The following is a 24,084-nucleotide window of genomic DNA, read 5'->3' on the forward strand; positions in this document are numbered from 1 at the left end:
TATGTATGGATAAATACTTCGATATTGCAATATTTAATGCATAAAAAAAAACACACAAAAACAAAAATAAAACAAAAATCGAATTCAAATTGAAGGGCGCGAAGGTTTTATTTAAAACACAACGCTCATTTTCGGTGCCGACCACCAAAGAACCGAATAATTCGAGCGCTATCGAAGAACGTCAGGTATTGTCTATTGTCTATTGACTTTTCTTCTTCTTTTTTTCTACTGCTACTTCTTACTACTAGTTCTAATGCTACTATTTTACATAGCGTTTTCGAAGACCTGCTCTTCTAGCTTTTTTTTTTTTAGTTTAATCTAACTTTTTTTTTATTTTCTTATCTGTTTGTGTGTTTTAGAAATGTTGTTGTATGTTTGTGTGAAAGCTAATTGCACTCTCTGCACAGCACTTGACACTTTTAAAGATGTTTTACACCAAAGCACACAAGCGATTGATACAAATTTCTAAAAAGATGTTTGATTTTTTCCAACAACATAAGCACTCATGTCGAATTTTCGCTAGGCATTGCAATGACACAAAATGTATCTTAAGTGGACACCCCAGGTTCGATTCCTGGTCGGCCTTCATAGAAAAGTTTTTTTCTCAACTTTGTCATTCGACTTTGTGTTATTTCAATTCTGAGTGGAAATTCGGTATTAAAAATATATTTTGCACCCACAATAATTGTATTTAAATGTTTGAGAAATTTTATTGAAATCAGTTTGACTTTAACAAATACATATTTAATTTCAAATTAGAAAGGTTTTTAAAAATTTAAATTTATTTGATTGAAGAGTTACTTAGTCAATGAAATTTTTAACGCTTAACTAACTGCGCACGCCAACGCTGGCTCAAACCGAACTTCATTTCAGTTAGGTGTAACTCTTGCAAAGGATGGAGCCACCTAAGTACCTTTTCTGCCCTTAAAGCACATAGGAAGTGGCCCACGTTTTCCAGCCATACAGCACCACCTGTTCCCACCGCCTACAGCTCTCGCTACCGACGATACAAGCATGCATCCAAGAACTCACCCCCGGCTCTATAGAACTCACCCCGATCTTGGCTTCTCGCACTGTCAGCTTCGTGTGCCAGAACAGAATATAAAATTAGTCAAATGCAATTTCTGCCTTAGTTGTTTTCCACTTTCGTTTTCACACTAAAATGCCAGGCCCAGGTGCGCATCGGTAAGGCAAAAGCCTCCAAATCTATTGGTCCCAACAGAATATGCAAGCTGATGCTGAAAAAATTTCCGTCCAACGAGTGTAGACTACCTCAATAAGGTCCTTAATCGGAATATAGCCATCCTCGTCATTCCTGACTTATATAGGTTTGGTCTCAGATAACTCGTGGTTTTAACCGAAACTGACCCTGCGAGGAAACTACCCGAGTATCATTCGATTTTTCGAAAGATTTCGACATTACCCTCTCTCTCCCAGCGAGGCTTAAACGGTGGGTGGCGAGTTATCTGAGTGATCCACAGTCGCCCGTACTATTATAAATATGAACTCGAAGCTTCTCCCCACTACTACTTAGCTTATACATCTCGAAGCTTCCTCAGACCAGAGAGAGAGAGAGAGTTACACTGATTTTATGCACTGCCGACTGCTCAGTATTGGCGTCCAGCAAAGGCATTGATGACCTGTGCTCAAAAGTAAACCGTTATCTCTCTGCTCATCTCCGCTTCTTCACTGCATGAAACCGTACGCTTTTCCCTATGAAATCAACTGCGGACTTTTCACCACCTGGGCGAATAAGATCAAGCTGAAATTAGGCGTCCATATCAACGGCATACCCACCGCCGCAGCAACGTCCCTAAATCGCTCACCGGCAGGAAAAGCAAGGAAAGATGCTTGGAAACATATAAGGCACTTGGCCGGCCGGTTCGAAATTATGCTTCGAGAGTTTGGCAAGTTTATAAGCTAGGAATAAGGCAGTGTACTGAGCTATGTAGCATCCAAAAATACACTTGCTGGAAGTAAAGCAGCCTAGGAGGCACGTAACAAGGCTTCTTTACGAACTTACGGTCGAGATGCAGATCTAAAGAACTCAACCACTGGATTCGTTCGTCCGTTGTGGTACCGTTTTGTCATGTAGTTGATGGCAATGGCATATCAAGTATTCGGCGTTCTTGAATCCCTCTCGTTCTCCCTACAATTGCCTACAGTAGTCGTTCAATGGAAATCCCACTCTTTCCTGGCATGTAATTTCATTGAGAAATAGCCCCCGAGATTACCTAAGACAGAGGCATGCCTAGCGAGGAACGAGAGAACCGCTTATTATCCACACTCCAAAATTTCTAAGATGCTAGCGGTAATCCCGCATTGTAGGAGGTATTTAGGACTGAAAGCGATCCACCTCCTTATGTAAATTCGTCTACTGCGCAGATCAGGATTTTTATCAATCGACCATAGCTCAGCTTCCTTCTTGGATGTAAGCTCCACTTGAAGCACGCTACAATGATCAAGCATACGAAGCTTAATTTTTGTGAGTGTTTCCGCAAATAGACCCCGCTTATGGCTATTTGATTTACCCTGAAGCCGAGGGCTATAAAGAAAAAATATACAAAACATCGAAAATTAAAAATAATTTACAGAACTTTGAAATTAAAAAAACGTAAAAACAAAAACTTATAAAAAATTTGATTTTTTTTACTGATCTTAAAAAAATCTTGAAATTTTCGAGAAGGTGGTTTTTAAAGCTATGAATTTTGAAAGAAAAAATTGTTTGAAAACCCCTAAATATACAATTATAATTTAATGAATATTTAATTTTAATTCAGAGTTGGAAATAAATTTGTTTTCAAAAAATTCGAATCTTTTAAGATCAGTTATAGCTATTGTATAAAAAAATAATTTTGCTAAAAGATTCTATAAGTTTCTTTTATAATTTTTTAAATTTGGAATTCTGTAATTTTTTTATTAACGATTTTTATAAATATAAATCTTTTCTATAGCCTCAAATATGTATAATAGTTTTTGAGATGTACAAAAAATCCGGGGTTTTTGAAATTTTGAACTTTGGAAAAAATTTGTTTCTCTTTTTTCCTTTTGTAGAACTGTTTTATATAATTAAAGAAAACTTCTGACCAAAAATTCATCCAAATCGATAATTGTCGATTCTCGCCATTGGTCAATTTGACATGGATTGATCCATATACATATATATTTTTTACTTTTAGTTTATTTTATTTATTTTTAATAAAAAAATAAAGCAAAGAAAGTAGATTAATTTTGAAATAACTGTGTAATGTTGTGGTATGTCTTTTGTTTAGTTCTTTCCGTATCACTTTTATTTTATTTTTTTATTTGCTCGACTAGCGCGTTTGCACCACTGCTTGCCTCTAATGCTTAAGTGTTTCTAAGCTCAACAATTTTTTAAACAATTTTTAGCTTTTATCCATTCATGTAAATACAATATATCCAATACTTAACAATATCAACAACAAATTTTTTCTACTCCACAGGAGCGCGGCTCGCGTTCATCTGTCTCAAATGAGTCGAATGTGCTGCTAGATCCTGAAGTGCTCTCCGATTTGTCCACCCAGGCATTGGTGTTGACCGTTTTGGCCACATTGGTGAAATATTCAACGGATGAGAACGAGACGCGCGTGCTCTATCAGTACCTAGCCGAGGGTTCGGTGGTTTTCCCCAAGGTTTTTCCAGTTATGTAAGTTGCATACCACTTACAAAATAAAATAAAACATTTTATGTAATTTATTTTTTTTTTGATAATTTTTGCATTTGAACAGCCATTCTCTGCTGGATCAGAAGATCAATAATATACTATCTGTTTCACATGATCAAGTCGTTTTGAATTCAGTACAAAGTATCATACAAAATATGCTGGCCAGCGAGGACCCCTCACAGCAGCAGCTACATTTTCTGCAAAGTTGTGGTTTCGGTGGACTCTGGCGTTTCGCCGGACCCTTTACAAAGGTAGGTGTGCTTATTTTTTTTTTTTTTTTATAATTAACATAACTTGTTGTGCTATTCTTCAGTACAACATGATGGGCGAATCATCTGAGTTATTCGTTAACTGCTTGGAGGCTATGGTAGAGACATGTCTGCCGGGTGATGATGCAGTACTGGTGCCACCATCTCCACGTCCATACAATTTAAGTTCGAGCCTAAGCAGTCTGACTTTGGGCTCACCAACAGATAAAGGTAAACTATGCGCTTCCATTGCTTGGGTTGAAATTTTGGAAATAGCCAGTAACATGACACACATTTACTATCTTATGTCATTTTGCTATTTACTTCGTTGCATTTCTTAGTTGAGTTCTGTTGGAAATTAACGCCGTAGATATTTCGTATCCAGTCTGTGCGTGCGAACTCGTATTTTAAAGCTTTTATCTAGCCAAATTTGTATTTGTTTTCTAATCATCATGTATTGAGTGGCATCTAGTTAAAGAGTTATGGCACTTTTGAAGCGCCCAAAAAGGAGGCTCACATACATACAGCAGCAACATAGAATACTTATAGGAGTACATACCAACAAAATTAAACATCAACACGCAAATCGGCTAAAAGCTATGAGAACATACAAATGAGGCAATCAACTTAACAAAATCAAACACGCAATTTACACAGCTTTCGCTTCTAATACACACCACTGTGCCGCTGTTGTTCGCTCGTTTAGTAATGTACATATACTATACACATTCTCATATACATACATATATATATAAAATACACACCCTTGTAAAATTTTCCGTAAAGCACCTAATAATTCACTTCTCCAAAACCCGCTTTATATTGTTTACTTATAATTTTCGAATACATATACTACTTTTCCTGCATCCCACGTGTATTCCAAGTGCCACTAATATCTCAGCTTGTTGAACCAAAAATAAAACTACTGAAACTTCTCAAGCAGTTTTCGTCGTCATAAGAACTATTGGAAAATAAAATAAACATTCCACATGTTCTACGCCCAATGGTTGGAATTTGGATGAATTTTGGTCTTAACTCTTCTTTTATCATATGAAAAAGTTCTGCCGAAGAAAAAATTTAAACTTCTTTTCGAATGCGCTGCAAAATTTTAAATTACACAATTTTCGGAATTTCGCCAGCTTATTTTTTGAATATCTCAAATATATTCTAGTCACAAAAAAAGTTTTGCTCGTATAAAAATATTCGAAAAAAGTTTACAGCATTTTTAATTAAAAAAATCTAAAAGCAAAACTTGTAAACATTTGTCCACAAATTTTTTTTCATACAATATCTACCTCCAATAGATCTTCAGAGGCGAAAATTTTAAAGGTGTTTTTTTTTTTAGATTACATTATTTTTATTTTTTGAGCTCAAGGCTGGGTTGAAATAAAACAATCTGTTTTTGTTGCTTTTAATTCGTCTATATTTCGACTCCAGTCTGAAGTTACGGTGTTTTTTTTTAAGATATCAATTTTCGAACTTTGAACTTGTTTTTTTGCAAACTCTAAATAAATTTATGTTAAACCATTTTATAAAATTTATTTTTAATTTTTGCTAAATTTCCACGAGGCATTGATAAAAAATGTTTACCATTTACAAAATACCACGTGGAAATGAATTTAATGCCCAACTTTGTCATTAAAATTAGTGTCATTGAATGCCTAGTGGAAATCCGGCATCAGAGTTTGCAAAAATTTTTGTTTCAAAGTTCAAAAATTCATATCTTTAAAAAAACATTTTCTTGAAAATTTCGGAATCTTTTAAGATCAGTTAGAGGTATTATATAAAAAAAAAAATTGAACCAATATTTCATATAAATTTTTGCTTTACGATTATTTCAATTTAGCCGCAAATGTCATATTTAACACGAGACCAAAACCATTCCGAAAATAAACTTGCAAATTACGGAGTTTTGTAAAATTTTGCACTTTAGAATCTTTTTTTTCCTTTTGCAAAACTTTTTTATGTGACAAAAAGGTAAGTGCTGGCCGAAATTCATCCAAAACAAAAATTTTCGATTCTTGGGCGGTTTGCACAAAGTGCCACTTTTTCTAAAGACGAAATATTACTCTCTCCTTAAACGCGGTCTATCTTGTTCTAACTCTAAAGTAGGTTTAATTGCTACAGACCCAGGGCTGAAAAAACCCCAAATCGCAAGCAATAGCTGCTGTTTTTCTCAAAAAGTTGATGATCGGCAATAAACCACCTCAAAACAATTCCTTCATTCCAACACTTCTCCTATATCGTTTCATCTTGCATGCTTTGCGCATTTTAATTTTCGCAAAATTATCCTTTCCTGACATAATAATTTGGATAAATTTTAAACAAAACGTTTTAACTTGCATACCCTTAATTGTACATACTTACATATGTATCTATTCATAAAATTTCATATTTAGAAAATGAAAAAAAAAAATAGTTGCAAATGCTTATGAAACTTTTCCCTTTTCCCGTTTTGTATATTTTCTTCCAAAAAAAAAAAAAAAAAAAAACGTACGTAGCTTTCTCATCGGAATCATTAGATCATGATAATTTCGGCGGCAGTGTTAGCTCCCTGCGCCGCGCCTCATGCAGCAAAGCACGCGCCAAACATCGAATTACCGATAGCCCATCACATTAGTTATTGTTATTGTAGCAGCACCATTTAAATGCAGAAAAGCAGAAAACAAAAACAAAAAAAAAAAAATTTACTAAAAGCAACAACATAAATATATAAACAATATATCCACTTAAATGCCATGCACTTAAAAGTATTTACATAACTAAATTAATTGAACAATTTTATTAAATAGCGCTTAAATACAAAGAAAAAAATTAAAACAATTTACAACCAAAAATATTGCTTATGCATTTAAAAAATTAATAATATTAAGAAGTTTGATAGTAAATAATGGTAGCCTTTAATTTAATTTGCTATAAAATTATGGAAAGCTTGCTTGATTTTTATTTTTTTTTTTAATGTGTATTATGTATGTAAAATGTAGTGGTTTTATCAGTTGTATAGCTACTAACAAACACACAAAAATAGAAATTTTCACTCCCAAATACACACAAACACGGCTTGCATTCATTTTGCAATTGAAAATTTCAAATTATTGGTGTAAATGTAATTACATACATATACTATTTGTGGCATAAATTATTCACATACAGCTAAATAATTTTAAGTAAACACATATATACATATGTATAAACCAGAATCTTGGCTGTTATTTGTAAACACGAAGCGGGATATATATGTATGTACATATTTATAAATGAATAGGGATAATGGTATTAAATACTTTCAATGCGCCTAGTCCGGGTGAGCCAAACTAATTTTTCCAAAACGCGAAAAATATCCACAAAGTAAAATATGACTTAATACGAATGTGAGTACATTAGAGTGCATCACTCCCCATAAAAAAAAACGGGCCTGTTTCTTCAGCGGAATAAATTTATTATATTTTGCGACTTTAACAATAATATTTCTTAAAAATATTAAGATTTTACGCGAGCTGGACCCTTTAAAAATAACTCCAAAAACCGAGCTTTTTTTATAAAAAAATAAGAATATATTTAAATTTTTTTCTTCTAAATAATTACGTCCGATGATAGTGGAGTCTAAGCTTAAAAGATCTGCAAACAAATTTTGAGGCATTTTTATCAACGGAATCAAAATAATGCGATTTTGATTTTTTTCCAAAATATTTTTGCCACAAGTGTTAAAATATAATAAATTTTATAAATCCGGCGAAAGCCCGGAATTTGTTTGTTTGTTGGTGATGCACTCTAATGCACATACATATGTTGGTTGATTGGTTGTAGTGCCTCCGAAGTTGCCACTCAGAATTCAATTAGCGCTCAATAGCGCCATTTTACTGCACTTCTCATGGACTTTTTTATTCTAAGTACCGTAGGCTACCTATCAAACACTTTTGCAGCTTACGCGGACCACATTGAAACGCTTATGAATGTGTGCATAAATCGGCTAACTGCTTCATTATGTATCTCTCGAAAGCGCTGCGGCATATTTCGTTGTATGAAAGTCCTATTTGCTGAACACCGCCTCCTTGCTAGTTTGTAGTTAGCTGAGGTGGTATCCCACTACCACCGCTACTGATTTAATTAAACAAGCTTCCGCCTTGGCTAATTTGTCTGCTATCTTGTTGCCTTCTATGATTCTATGGCCCGGAACTCAGACAAGATAGATGGACATTCCAGAAAGTCCAGATCCAGAAAATCTGATAAAGTATATTGTTTGAAGTACAGTAATTTTGTAGAAAACCCACCACTTCACCGAGAGCTGCCTCCATCGATTTACTTTTGGTGTACGCGGGTTGCGCGGTTAAAAGGGATTCGTTTCCCATAGTAGTCTTTCTGGTGCTTTAAGAACAAAATAAATCATAAATCTATGCTATGTTCTCCTTTACTTTTCTATGCTTATTATTGATTCTAGTTCTCTGTTAGCTGTGAGTGAAGGCCCTATACATCTTATGTGGCTGCATATTATTAACAGCCTGGGAAATGGGATTTAACTACCGTCTCCGAAGATTCCTTTAATAAAGGGTAAATTGCTCTGTTTTGAGTCGATTTTGCTTTGCCTAGGTCAGTCTCTTAAATTCTCTATAGAGGAGCATGGAGAAGGGGATGGTAAACTACGCACAATTGCGTATTTCTAGCGCTTTGCTTTTTTGGACTGGGACGTCAACGGTGGCTTACTTACTTAAGGGACTCAGCATAGGATCAATATAGTACACTCGACCAAATCTTCAGATATCGTTCTTCTAACTTTATTAGCTTAAAAAAATTAAATGAAATAAAAGGTGATTTCCATTTTTTTTTTAATTGTACAAAATTTTCTTTTTAATTTGGTATGCATATTGTTGTTCAACATTGCACTGAATTTTTTAGATGACTTTTGGAATAAATCATAATTTTTAAAACTACAAAGTCCTTTAAAAAATCCTGACGTCAGAGACAAAACTAAAAACTCAGTTTTCAGAATTCAAAGTGACTTTGATTGATATTCATTCGCAAGTGAATTACAAAACCTGCTTGACAACGAGGCGTTTAACCAACCCCTTCGATTTCGTTATATCGAGGCTTCACTTTATAACAGAGGAATTTCCCTGCACTTTGTAGAGATTTCTAAGCTTGGGACTTCCATGATTTTCTGAGTGTTTAGGGTTTTTGGGTAGGATTTGGTAAACAAATTGAACTCTTCAGCTTGTATGTATATTTAAGAGAAAAAAAAATAAAAATTATTTTAAAAATTATGTATTGTAAATGTGCCAAATTGTGACGATATGCTTACTTCAAAAAAGGAAAAAACGCGAAAGAAAATTAATTTGAAAATCCAAAACCAAAAATATGTATTATAAATTTGTAAAAAAAACAAGAAGTTTAAAACAAAACCAGTAACAGAAATATGTATAAATGTATCTAGGTACGAAATAAGTACAGACCCACTAAAATATTTAACTGCTTACAAGCCGAAATGTTCCTAATTAATCTAAAAGTTTTCACAAAAATAATGCAATACTTTAAAAAAAAAAACTTTAAAAGCACTGAACACTATGAAATAGTTTGGTTTGCTGGTGATGCGTGCGCATATGTACATATATTCAACAGAGAGCAAGGAAGAAAAAGCAACTCATTGCGCAGGAGCGCCTTCCATTTTCGAAACAATAGCAAGTTTGGTAAGCGGCAGCCACAAAAAAAATACGAGACCAAAGTTATTTAATTGCTAAATGTTGTTTCAGTACCTCTTTGTACTAATTAAAAAACTTACAAGGTGTTTATACATAAGTCTCTGCGCCTAATTATATGCCTCCTTTTTTAATGTTAGACTGCTAAACATACACATATTCCTAGTATATACACAGAAACTCCTTCTGGCCGTCATACCTACATATAACACCGTCATAAAAATATTAAATTTTTTAAAATGTCATACGCCATTTTGAATTTTTTAAAACCGATTTCAGTCAATTTCATAAAAATCTGATAATTAAAAAAAAAAATACATCCGCCATATTGGTTTCGCGATTTTGAAATTTTGAAAACTGATTTCAGTTTTGTAATCAGCGACTCAAAGAACTTTTGGATATCAAATTGCACAAAATTCTATTAGAAATCCATCCGCCATATTGGTTTTTGAAAATCGATTTCAAAGAACTTTTCTATATCTATTTTCATAAAAATTTAAATATTAAGGAAAAACCATCTGCCACGGCAAAATACTGGTACTTTTAATTTGTCTCTACTTCCTGAAATTTTTTTCATGACTGCAAAAAAGTTGAATTTTTTTGGACGGTGTTATGACGTTCTTCTCTGGTGAATAATTGCAAAATTTTCAAAACCAAAAACTTTCTACTTCACATAAGATTCTCTGTGATTAAAACACTCATTTTCTTTGAACGTAGTGTTGCATGCTGTGTGTGTTTTTTTTTTTAATAAAAGCATGCATGATATTTTAGAAAATTTCTAACTGTCTCTCGTTGTCGTTATGGATTATAATTCCGTTTCTGGATGATCGACTCGTTCACTCGAAGGATATTTTTAACGGGACGTTATTATGGGGTTGGCATGTATGACTATTACATTCAGTGGTTTATGCCACAAGAAGTGTCCAGTCAACTGTCCCACAAGTTGTCTGCAGTTCCATCTGCCCAATGAAAGCCAACATCTAGCAATAGCCTCTGAGATGGAGGGCAACATGAGTTTTGCCCACCTGCAGACCCTCGAAGCCTCCCAGTCATTAATAATAATAATTGATTGGCGCTTACACATACATATGTTAGTGTTAGTTAGTTAGTTAGGAGGAACCAACAGTTTTCGCCGACTCCGAACGGGGATTGTATTTTTATGAGAAGCTGTCATTACTGAGCGAAGTTATTCACCCAGTCTTTGACAGTGACTTCAATGGGCGTAGGTTTAAGTTCTATAACTGGCTTCGGAACGAAGAATACTTGGCTCGAGCCCTCTCTGACCACATGGTCATAAACACCATTGCCAGGTCCACGTGAGTGATCATGCACCCAGAGTAAATAAAGTTCGTTATGTTTTCCAACATATTTTAGTCATGACTTGATTTACCAAACTAGTTTGGCAGTAGTTAGAGGATTGGCTTGAGTTCAGATTGCCACTGATTGCAGGCACGTAAACTCTTACCTATCCAACTATTTCCATAACGTAGTCCATGGCCTTGACGATTGCCAATACCGAGATATGTTCCTCAAGAGAGAAGTGAAGATTGTCGCCGTTACTTTCAATATAGACTCCAGGTCCTGACCCTGTGCCTTACTCTACACTGTATCATACTAGCACCCATATATTTTAAGTTTACAGATGGTCTTATGGGCAGATTTTGCAGAACCGTCTCGCAAGATTTTCCCGCCTAATAGGCAATTTGAAGCTGTCAAAACGTTCAATAGCATATTTTAAGGCATCTTCACTAGCAACAGTTCTGGCAACAAACCATTTTTATCTTGAGACTGTGGTGCTCACACTCTCTCACTCTTTTGCCGAGGGGATGGAAATGACTATCCAAAAGACTGAGCGAGCCTGACCCCTTGTCACCTTGTCAGGCTTCTTGAGTGAACCCAGCTTAGCGGTCTGGTATTTTTTAAGGACTTTGAAAATCCTAGCTATTTGACTCAAATTCACCACTCAATATAATTACAAAGCCCTTTTCGAAGAACGAATAAGCTTCTTGTACTCCCTCTATGTCCATCGGTAGTGTTTCCAGTGCATCTCAATATTTGTATTGAGGGTCCGGCTTAAAAAATAAAACTCGTCAACTTCTGAAGCTCCTTATTCCATCAATGGACTGGAGAGCGGCTAAGAGGTGGACGAGGTGGACGAGGCGGACAAGACTTATGCAAGGTGACACGAAGAGCAGCCGTTACATTAACCACCGCCGCGTAGATCTAATTCTAGATCAGCTGTTTCCTAAAACACAGCCAATCTGCTTTTAAGATTTTTTTGCATAATATTTGAATATTTTTCTTAACTTACAAACATATACATTTGCGTACATATATATGTACATGTATTAGGATGCCCCACAAAAAAAATTTGCAGATTTTATAACGGATATATAAAGTTTATTATATTTTAAGACCTCCGCCAAAATGTTTCCAAAAAATATACCTCCAAATTAGAGATGGGCACGGGACTAAATATTCGATCCCGATCCCGCCCATCCCGCAACTAAATTTTTAAGTTCCGAACGCGCCCATTCCCACGTTTTTTTAGAATTGTACGCAGTTCCCGTGGGTCCCGAAATCTATCACTAAGAAATTTCACGTCCTTCAAATTAATTTAAAATAATGAAAAAAAATGAAAGATCTGGCATCTTCCTAGTATTTTGTTTTGCTTTGCTGTTCGTTTGCGTCTCAATATAACATGAAAAAGTGCATATTTCATACAACATTTTTAAAGAAGATTTTCTGAATTTGCGGAGGTTGCGATTTTATCGGGGGTGGCGGAAAAGCATGTTGGTCCCGTCCTGCCTGCAAAATTTTTACAGACCTTCCTGATACCGCCCACCTCTACTTCAAATATCTCATTATTTTGATTCCGTTAATAAAAGTCTTTAACAAGTTTTGTGCAGACCTTTTAAGCTTAAACACGTCTATCATCTGAGTTGATAAAAAAATATATATTCAAATTTATTAAAAAAAAAAAACTAAAAAAATGGATCCAGCTCACGTAAATCTTAATATTTTTCCGGATTATTTTGGCGGAGGTCTTAAAATATAAAAAAAAAAATTATAATCCCGCTGGGAACACAGTCCCGCTTTTTTTTGAAGGGATAGCGGTGCACCCTAATGCGCAAACAAACCATCCCAGCAAACATTAAGGTAGGTACTTTGTGTAGCTGCCATGTTAGGGTCTCAACAAAGTAATGCCCAAGCGTTAATATCCATGCGTGGTAGTGAAAAATCAAACCCTTTTAAATTTTTTTTTACGATGGATTGAAGTTTTCGGTCCACGTTTTTTCACAAATCCATCATCTTACATATAATTTTACGTATAAATAAAATTCAAACATATGTATGTTTTTGTCTTCAGAGATATGTAGTAAACTTTAGCGGGCAGTATTTTCTAGAACACTTTAACCCCTTAGCTTTTAACTTAATTGGCTTTTGAACCTTAGCAAAATGTGTGAAGCGGCAACTTGTAAGACCAACGGGATCTAAAGTACTAAATGTTATACACATACGCATGCAGTACTTATACATATATTGGTTTTATTAAATGTTTATATGTGTGTATTTGAGCTCCATTTCTCCAACTATATAATGTGTCATCAAACTATTTTATGTACTATCCTCTATTAAGGTTTGCGTTTTTATCGAATAAGCAATTTAATCGAAATTTTTTTTCCACCTCGTTACAGCAGCATGAATAACAACTAGCCAACGTCAACGCGGCAGACGTACAACACTTTTTGAACGGGTATTTCGTTTTCTAAATTTTTTCAAAAAATGTTTTTAAGCCAAGAAGAGATAAATGGCGAGAAATTGGAAAAGGACTTTTTAAAACTTTCGAAGCAAGCAAGGTGAAAAGAAAAGCAGTAAGTCGAACGGAAAAGGCTAAATGCTAAGTGAAATGAATGTGAAGACGAATACTGAAAGTAGAGGTATGTTATTATAAATGTAATGAGGGGCGATGTGAAGCGCTACGCAGGCGCGCCATGAATGTGCCAAGCAGTCGAAACAGACACACATGTATGTATGTATGTATGTATGTATGTATGTATGTACATATGTAGTTGTACACAAATGTGTGCATGATTGATAACAAATTAAATGTAAGTGCGAAGGATATGCCTGTATATAAGTATGTATCTATGTATGTAGTAGGCGTAAGGATAAAAGGACACCAGCAAACAAAGAAACTGAACAACCAACAACCAGCATCGAATTTAGCTGTAATATCACAACAAAAGTAAAAGCAAAAGTAAAACCAAAATACAAGTAAAACAAAGCAAGTTAAAAAATAAAAACAAATACGAAGCCACAACTAAATTAATTTTGAAACCAAGTATGTATTATATTTACTTGTATCTATGTACGTGTTGGGTAAACACAAAAAAAAACAAGCAAAAGCAACAAAAATATGTGTATATTAGCGCAAGATGTGCGTTCGTATATTGCGTGTATGTTTGTAAAATTGTTATGTGTGTATGTATGTGCGTTTTTTTGCTTAGTATGCGTTTAATTTTTGCATTATTGCTGATGCATTTTTTTTTCAATCTTTTCTTTTGGTTATTTAACACTTAAGCTTGCAAAGTTACTATCAAATGTGAAAAAAAGTTACAAACGTAAGTTACTAACACACACTAACAAAATCTTAAGCACCTTTAGTTATTTAAAAAAAAAAATCAAGCGAATACAATTTTCCAATTGGAAGTCGGTTTTGTGAGTTGTGGGATTCTGAGATTTTTTTTTCAAATTCAAAAGTGTAAGTTTGTCTTTATAACCAAGATCAGTTACATATATCTAGGGATGCAATATCGGTCATAAAATCATCGATAATGGAGATATAAGCAACAAAAAAATCTCGGCTGATCGATATATCGATACCATATGAGTTTAAAATCAATGTTGGAGAATTTTATTTTAGTTATGTCTAGGGGTGCAATATCGGTCATAAAATCTTCGATAACGGTCATATCGATTTTACCAACAAAAAATATCGGCTGATCGATATATACATATATAAAGCATGAATATCGGTTCAAAATCAATGTTGAGGAAATTTATTTAAATGCAATTTGCTATAGGTATACTATGTATGTATGTATGGGCATATGCATCAAGATGGTCCGTATATTATAATTGATTTAACATTTAATTGTGCCACCTGAGCTTTTTAGTTAGTTTTCTATGTATTTTATTTGAAGGAAATGAGTTTTTCCTTAGAATTCCCATAAAATTATCATTCAAATTATATATTTTTTTATCAAATATAATATTTGTCTTCGAAAGTTTTCTAAAATAAAATTATGACGCTTATTAAAAAACAAACAAAAAAAAAATACAAATCTGTCGAGCCGTTCGTGTGTGTTGCGATTACGAACACATAAAATCACTTGTTTTTATCTTATCGACCATAAAAAAATTCTTAGTAAAATTTTAGAGTTAAATGTTCATCATAATTTTATTTTTTGAAAATCTCTGAAGGGAAATTTCCTCATTTGATAAACAAATACTTATTTTTAACGATTTTATAGCAGTTCCATTTAAAATACTCGCAAATGAAAACTTCAAAGCCCCGCCAGCAAAATTGCTGATTTTAAAATAAAATTGATTTCCTGTGTATTTTTCGACCACCTTAATGGTACATGGATCGTCGAGATTGTGCGTGAATTCATAAGTTTCTACAAATGCTCGTGAAGATGCATACTTATTTCGCACTTATGTATGTACATACACTGGCGATCAAAAGTAAGTGCATGATAATTTTTGTTAAATATTTGCAATGTTTTTCAAGTTCAATTTTTATTTATTTTTTTCTTTCAAAAATATGGTTGTTCAAGCTTTATAGTCCAATTACTCTTGACGTAACTTGACTTACGTAAGAAATCGTCAATGATTACTCAACATGTCCACTTAGCCAGAAGTGAAAATATTTTGTTTTTGTATTTTCCTTCTCAGCTAATGGTCACATCAAAATATTTCTGCACGCATATAGTATATTGACCAAAATCACACAAGTCAAACTTTCAAACTTTATACTACACAATTTGGAAATATTCAACAATATCAAAATTGTGAACTTCTTAATCTCAATTTTTAGAAAATTTTTGAGTATGCAGTAACGTGGCTAAAGACATTCAAGTGCAAGTTTTAAGCGGTTAAAAAAGTCGCGTTGATTTGTAAAGTTTTGTTTTTTTTCCTAGTTATGTATATCTAGAGAGACATTGAGAAATTTCTAAATCCCTAAATTTGCACTTGCTAAACCCTAAAAATCTTGTTTTTTACAAAGTATTGTATAAGCGCTCGTCGGTTGTAGAAATCGAAAAAAGTCACTTACAGTTAACACAGAAATTAACTCGTCCATGATCTGTGAAATGGCATCTCATTTGACTGTTCTACACTGATGCCATGGGACATAGGAAACCCATAATAAGTGAACCCATGGACGTAAGCCAGTATATAAGTTTAACGTGCTTTGTTTGAAGATTTCTTTAAATAACAAATCTATCGAAATCTAGAAGTGAATCAGTCGTATGAAATCTTAAAATGCATTATTATTGCTTAAGCGCATCCCACTATGCTTACAAATGTCTCGAATCCGACGAGGTAGTTCTGTAAACATTTACCCCGCACTTTAATTTTATATATACATACCTATAACATTTGGCTGATTTAATCAAATTTTAAGCGGAAACTTGTGACATTAAGGCAAAAAGTTCCACGAATGCGAACGTCAAAAATTAAAAATGGAAGTTAGTAAAAAAAAGTTCAGATACGATAATGTCCACATGGATGTCCGATATAAAAGAAAATCCCCCGGTCCCCGATTGTTTAAAAATCGTTTTGAAGAATGATATGCCTGTACAAAAAAGCCCGTTTTATCAATCAGCGGTGGTATCCGTCTCATTTTCTGACTTACTTTCTTGGGTATACTCTTCATTTTACACATTGTAAAAAAATTTTAAATTTTAACATATTTTATTTAAAATTTTGAAATGCCATCCTTACATGTGTCATTTGCTCTCCTTTAGATTTGAATCATAAGTGGAATTTTGCTTTTTTAATATAAGCATTTAAATTGTGTATCGGCATGTATCAATCATATCGCTTCAGAAATCTTTTTTCCGAATATCTTTATATTAAGGAAAAATGGGATAAAATTTCACAATTAAAAAAGTCTATGTATTAAAATTATGGTAAAAAAAAAATCGGATTCTTGTGTATTTTTGGTGGCATGGCATTTACAAATCTTATAAAACGAAAACTTTTCCAAATATAGATGATTGGCGGGCTCGTTTTGTGAGCGAAAGATGCGGCTGTCATCAAACACGTGGCGAAAAAAAAAAATGTGCGAAGATACACATAGGTTTCTTTGTATGCGGTTTTTGCGGGCACATTATATTTATTATGCATCTAATACATGTCTCATATTTCAAAGAAATCGATTCATAAATATGGGTTTTCAAAATATCTCGACCCCGGCGACACGTAACGGGCAAATTTCGTACAAAAATTATGAAAATTCAACAAACTTTAACATTTGCACCCGAAAATTTTAAACTTTTTATTCAGAATTTTTAGAAAAATTTTTATTTGAATCTTTTATATCCCTTTTAATAAAATGGACTTCCGGCCAAATCTTTGACGTGTATTGCGTTTGCCATCATGATTCTCACGAAATCTGAAACGACTTCCAATTGACGAATGATTTTATTAATTCCACACATTCACGGCTATGGATGTATGCATGTATTTACTAACACATACACATTTAGAAAGAAAGTTTAAAAAAAAATTTAGCACAATTTGTATGGAATATTTAAACTCGCACCTCTAATATGCTAATACTAAACCTTCAGTTCCTGCAGCTTATATGTATGTACATATGTATACTTGTATTACCTACTTATGCTAATGACTACTAAGTATATACTAAAAACTTCTCTAGCTAAAATATAGCTTGTACTCGAATTCATTTACTCTCATAGACATATGTATGTATGCACATTAGGGTGATGCTTAAAATATCAACATCTAAATTTTGTATGGGGTACCATTTTATTTTGTTCTATGAACAAAAACAGATATACCTATGTACACGAAAATTAAAAAATTGCAAAATAATTTTTAGGGGTTTTGAAAAAATTAGCATCTGATAACCAGCATTAGAAATAATTATCTTGATAAAATACCAAGAAACTCACGTACATATGTATAGGGGAGACTTAGCATGAACTTTCTGAGCTCAAAACGCATTTTTTTGTTTTTTCTTCCGGGGTTTTCGGGTTGATTTCATTCAGGATTGAACTGCTAAGTCCGATCAATACGAATCAGTACCTCGTTGGAAAGAGTTAATCAAACGACACATGTACCATTTCTTGTGATCAAACCAAAACGGTCTGAGCTATAGCTGGTCAAAGTTAAATTTTTGTGATCAAAAAAGTTTTAAATTTTTCATATCCTACAACCCTTTGAAATTTGCGTGGATGTCTTTATTTTTTACGTACACATGTAGAACAAAATAAAGAGGTGCATCATAAAAAAATTTAGGTTTTGATATTTTTAAGGACCACCCTAATGCATATTACAGCTTATTATATTCATTACATAAGACGGTATTATTTTTAAAATATTTTTTTTTTTATATTATTATCCCTTTATTAGAATATTTTTGTTCTTTTTTAGAGATATTATTATCCTCTTATAAGGATATTTTTAAATTATTATCCTTTTATAAGGATATTTTTAAATTATTAGGCCGATTCTGAGCAGAAACTCCCTGGTAGTTTTCTCTCTTTTCCTTTTCTCCTATCATGAACAAAAATTCGTTGAGGATTTTTTATTTTAAATGGCGGAGTTGAGCTGTCAAAAAAGTGTCAAGTAGCTCTTTCAAAGTTCGAATTTCCTCCTCACAACTTTTCGGGGAAAATGCTACTCCCTGAGAGTTAATTACTGGAGGATTTCTTTCTCGGGAGAAGCAAATTTTCCGGGACATCCTTACCCGGGATGCTTACGGCCTTTTTTCTTTCCGTTTACGCCGGGCGCCTATCAAGATAATATTTCCAATAATGAAAATTTTTCTTTTTATTTTGCAATAGTATTCTTAAAAATTTTAATTGATGTTTCAATACTTTTTGAAAACGAACTTATCAAATACGCTTTACTTTTTTTCTTCCAAAAATATTTAAGTATTTTTTGGGAGTAGTTTTCAAGTATTTATTTTAATACAATAAAACCATATCAACATTACTGATTTTGTACTAACTTATACATGCACATATATAAATTCTATTCATTTGAAAAAAGGCTTTTTTTGCATTTATTTTTCACAAATAATTTTTGTATTTATGATGAATGTTTCTTCTATGTTTTATTAAAAAAAAAAAAATATTAATAAAAAACCTTTTTAATAAACGAAGGCAAGTGAGCTAGTAAAGACTAGATTTTTAGCATTGCAAATTTTTCTTACATATATTTTATTTATTTATTTTTTTGCGTAACCAAACAATTTAGTGCTTTTAATTAGATATGCGAAAGGAAACCTGCTTAGATGCTTGCTTTTACATAATTTTTTTTACAACAACATATTGACAAAGTTAGAGAAGCGCAAAACTAAAGTACAGAATTCAAGTAATTCACCATAAAAAAAAGAAAACAAAAAACTTAACATTAAAAATTTAAGTGAAACAACAAAAAACACCAAAACATATTGTAAAAATTAAAAGCAAAAAACAAAAAAAAAATAATAATTAAGAAAAATCTTTGTCCACTTTTACATAGATAAAATTTAAAATACAAAATTTAAGTAAATTTAATTAAAAACAAACCTTAGCATTAATTGTTAAAAATTCAAAAAAAAAATATAGTTTATTAAATGTATGTATTACTTATTGAACAAATTTAATGTATAAATGTCTCATTTAGTAAAATAAAATTAGATAAAAAAAAAACTTTTTAAAAGAAAAAGTTTACAGAAAGAAGCAACAAAAACTAACAACGGCACATAAAATGCAAACCAAGCGACTAATGTCAACAAATTTTAAAGGTGAATGTTTTATTTAATATACAAATTTATGAAAAAAGTGTAGTTCATTTAAATGTGAGCGTTTCGATTTATTTGGAAATAAAAAGTTGTAAATCGTAAAATGTTTTTTAATTAAATGGCGGAGTTATGTACATAAGTCAAGTGGTAAACAATGCATATGCATGACACGTAGTAGGAAAATTTTGAAAAAAGATATGCATATGTATGTACATATGTACACTAGGGCGGGTAATATTTTTTTTTACTCTGCGGGTATGGCATACGAGTATTCTACCTGAAATTCTAAGCAAGTTTGTCTAAGAAACCCTCGGTCTAAAATCAATGTCGACCTTGCCATACTTTGGAAAGTGGCTTTTTTTCCCAAACAACGGTTTATTTTGCTGTCGTGTCGTCAATAAGTGTTAATTATTTTTTATAAAAACTTGCTATAATTTGAGAAAATATAATGAAGTGAAAACAAAATTAATTAAAATTTGGCGGATGTTTTAAGAAAGGGTAAGTCTAGAAATGAATTCGTATTAAAAAAAAATACCTTACAGCAATATTTTATGAAAAATTTAAACAATTTACGTCACTACAGCAAAATAGAACGTTATTAAGGAAAAAGCCCATATTCGAAATTTGTCAAGTTCGAAACTGCTTTTAAACCCATGGTTGCCTCGGCAAATTCCCTTAGAATTTCGTGTAGAATCTTTAAGATGGTTAAGGTGGTTGCTTCTTGTCAAAGGGCTCACTTAGACCTTAAACGCGCGTCCGTGGTCATACCATTGCGAACAGTAACTAACAAAGTGTCGCAGGCGGCCCGGAGAGCTTCACAAGCTAGAAAGAACGAACCCAAGTACCTAAGCCGCAATCAAGTATTAACTGGCCAGTCTAATAGGATGTGCTGAGATGATTCCATGCAGCCGATAGAACCCCAATAGGACAGTGGCCTATCAGTACACCAATCAGAATCGAGAGCGTAAAGAGAGCCCTAAATCTTCCCCGGTCAATCCTCGGCCAGAAAGATTACGCAGTAGCATATGCCTTGGTTTTCTCTCACCGTTCGCTGAAATGACCGATGCCCATCATTCCAAGAGAAGTCCAAATTAGTCAAGGGAACTCCCACCATGTCTTTTCCTGGCAATACTATCTCGAGGGTGCCGCCTTTGGTCAGTTCATCAGCACACATACAAGTCTTATCATGTCACATTCCGACGCGACCGAAAGTGAATTGAGGCCTTCTCCAACAACCTTCGTGCGTAACGTAATTGAGCCCAGGGCTTTGATTGCCACCTGGCTGTCTGAGTATCCTTACTGCTAGCGCACACAACAGCTTCCTTAATGGCAGCAACCGTCACATGTACATGTACATCTACATGTGCGATGTAGACAGGGTTTATGTTAAGCATGACCTCAAGGGTCAGGGTAGGAGTGGTCCTAAGTGGCCCACTGATTTCAATGAGGAGAACTCCAGCCTACGCTGCCTTCTCCAGTGAATTCACCAGATGGGGACTCCATACAACATAGCAGGCTTAACTATGATTTCACAGTGTCAGAAAATAACTTTGGGAGAAAGGCCCCGTCTCTGAGCTATTGCCCCTCTACGGATACATATATAGGGCCACTGAAGACTTCCTGGCTCTCTCCTCGATTTTAGGCTTCCACGACACAGCTGCCCATATAGAATCAAGCCCCAGTACTTGACTTTGTCAGAAAGCGTCAGGCGAATGACTCCGAGCGAGGGTGGAGTAGCGTGGGGCACTTTATACCTCCAAGTGAACCAAACGAGTTCTGTTTTACTAGGATTTACAACACTGATGGGCACTGTCTTGCCCGCGGGCAAAGCTCTTTTAAGCTTCCTTTACATTTTGTTTAGGCACGAGCAGAGTAAAAGCTCTCTCTGCTCATCGCTGATTTACAGCAAAGTCCGCAGTTCGCAGACCATCTAGTCACCAACTTCAAGTATGCTTGAGTTAAGTCGTAAAGAGTTTCCAAAAATTTGCGCACACTAAAAGCGTAGTAAAAGATTTTCCATTAAAAAATGACTTTGATTTTATCAATGAAAACTAAATGAAAGTAGTATTGCAACAAACTCAAATTTCGGTAAGAAAAATGACCTTTTCCGCATAATGGTTAAAAAATTGTTAATTGTCTACTTTCATTCATTAACCTGTGGGAAAATAAATTACATGGAAGCAAAAAAAAAAAATTTGTTATTTTTTTCAACGAACTCCATCAATCTGACCAACTGCCTAAAATCACCGCTTGCAATGTGCTTAAATTTAAAACAATGTAATTAATACTTAGGAAAACTTTCAACCGCATACACCAGGCGACTTATGAATGAACTGCTTGAAGGTGTACTACAAAGTAGTCAGTGTGTAAAATTTAAGTAGCTGCCAGCCAATCTCGGGCAAACTTAATATGGTCAGCGAATGAGCGCATTAAAACAACAAAAATCATTCCAGCAGCCAACGGACGAGTAAACAACAAAAAGTAAGTGTAACAGCTGTTGGCTAACAAAAGGAGAAAAGAAATTTGGGGAAAAAAATAAAAACAACACCTTAACGCAAATCACCGCCTAGGCTTATCGAACTAAACGCGCATCGATGGGAACCTGTACGCACGCAAGGGTGCTTCGAGAACCTGCCAATGGCACCACACCAACACCAACGCCGCAACCTCCGGCACGATCAACATTTAGCGCAACAAATCTCACTGTGTATAAGAATCTGCATGTCGATCGGGGATTGAATTAAAAGTATTTGTATGTATGTATGTATGTATGCATTTCAACTTGTAAGAGCGCGCGCGTTTGCCGAGTGGCAGGTGACTTCTGTGTAGGGGGCAAACGAGCGATCAGCGAATGCGTCCAAATGCCTGCAGTGCGAACGGTGGGAAAGCAGGGAGAAAAGTTTCTCACGATCCTGGCAGTACACATACGCGCATACATACATACAAGCATATTTAGGAGATCTCCCCTAACCGAGTGACAGCAGTGAACAAAGCGTACAAATATACATACATACATACTTCCCCATACATGCGTATCGATCGGGCTCAAGCACAGATGTTCATACATACAGTCAGCGTCAAGAAAATGTGCACACCCTGACGTTTTGACCATTTTATTTATTTATATGTTCCATACTAAATTTTTCTTATTTTTTTTTTATAAAAATTTAGTTCATGTAAAAGTAAAAATTAAAAGAATAATTTTTTAATTTAATATAGAACTTGCGGGAAAATGTAAGAAATTTTCTGCGAAATTTTCAATTCCTCAATTCGATTTCTTAGAAAAAGTTTGAGTATGCCCATTAAATTTTAGTGTAATAACGTAGCTAAAAATTACTGTTAACTTTTGAGAATTTTTATGCTCTTTCATATATGTATGTATAAAAAATTTTTTTCTTATATTAGATGTATGGAAGAAAATGCGCAACACCCTCGGCAAAAAAAAATCTAAAAATTCAACGGAAATTTTTAGATATCGAAACTTGCCTTTTATGATACTAAAATTTTATAGGCTAAAAACTGCTTACTAAAAAATTTTCTAAGAAATCTAATTGAAAAGTTCAAAATTTCGATTGAAATTCTTTGAATTTTCCAGAGTTCTGTATGAAATTAAAAAAAAAAAATGGTTTCTTATGGTTTTTGCGGTTGAATAAACTACATACAGTGGTGAGCAAAAATTATTATTTTTTTTAATTTTTATAAAATATTTGGAAGGCTTTTAAAAATAAATTTTGTTGTTATTTTTTATAAAAAATATGCTTTATGCTTTAACAAAAGCCATATAAGTCGAACTTTATACAGAGCTTAGAAAAATTAAAAAAATGTGTATGCAAATTTTGAGCTGAATCCGAACCTTTAGAATATTTTTGGGTACCTAATTGTATAGCCTGTTAATTTTTAGTGTAATGCAGTGTAAGTTTTATGCTGCTAAAAAACAGCTTTGATTTTTAATTATTATAATTTTTTTTTGGCTGTCGGCTTCTTGCACTTTTTTACATTTAAGCATGAATTTCTTATGGAAGAAAATGCGCAACACCGTATGCAAAGAAAGTTAAAAAAAATCAACGCCAGTTTTTATAAATTGCACTTGTTACATGAAAAAAAAACGCAAAAGCCGTCAACAAAAAACAAAAAAAAAAATATTAAAAATTTCAGCCGCTAAAAACTTGCACTTTATTATACTAAAAATTAAAAGTCAAAAAATTCAGATTAAGAAATTCAAAATGTTAATGGAAATTTGTTGAATTTTTTAAGGCTCTTTATAAAGTTGAAATATATCTAAACCATTTTTTTTTATAAAAAATAACAAAAAAATTTCCACTTTAAACACCTTGCAAATATTCAACAAATATTACCATGTACTAATTTTGAAAAATTTGGTATGGAAAGTAAAAATAAAAAAAAATCGTCAAAACT

Source organism: Rhagoletis pomonella, unplaced genomic scaffold (assembly GCF_013731165.1).
Source record: "Rhagoletis pomonella isolate Grant_MI unplaced genomic scaffold, Rhpom_1.0 Rhpom_scaffold_02151, whole genome shotgun sequence".
In the NCBI taxonomy this organism is placed as follows: domain Eukaryota; kingdom Metazoa; phylum Arthropoda; class Insecta; order Diptera; family Tephritidae; genus Rhagoletis; species Rhagoletis pomonella.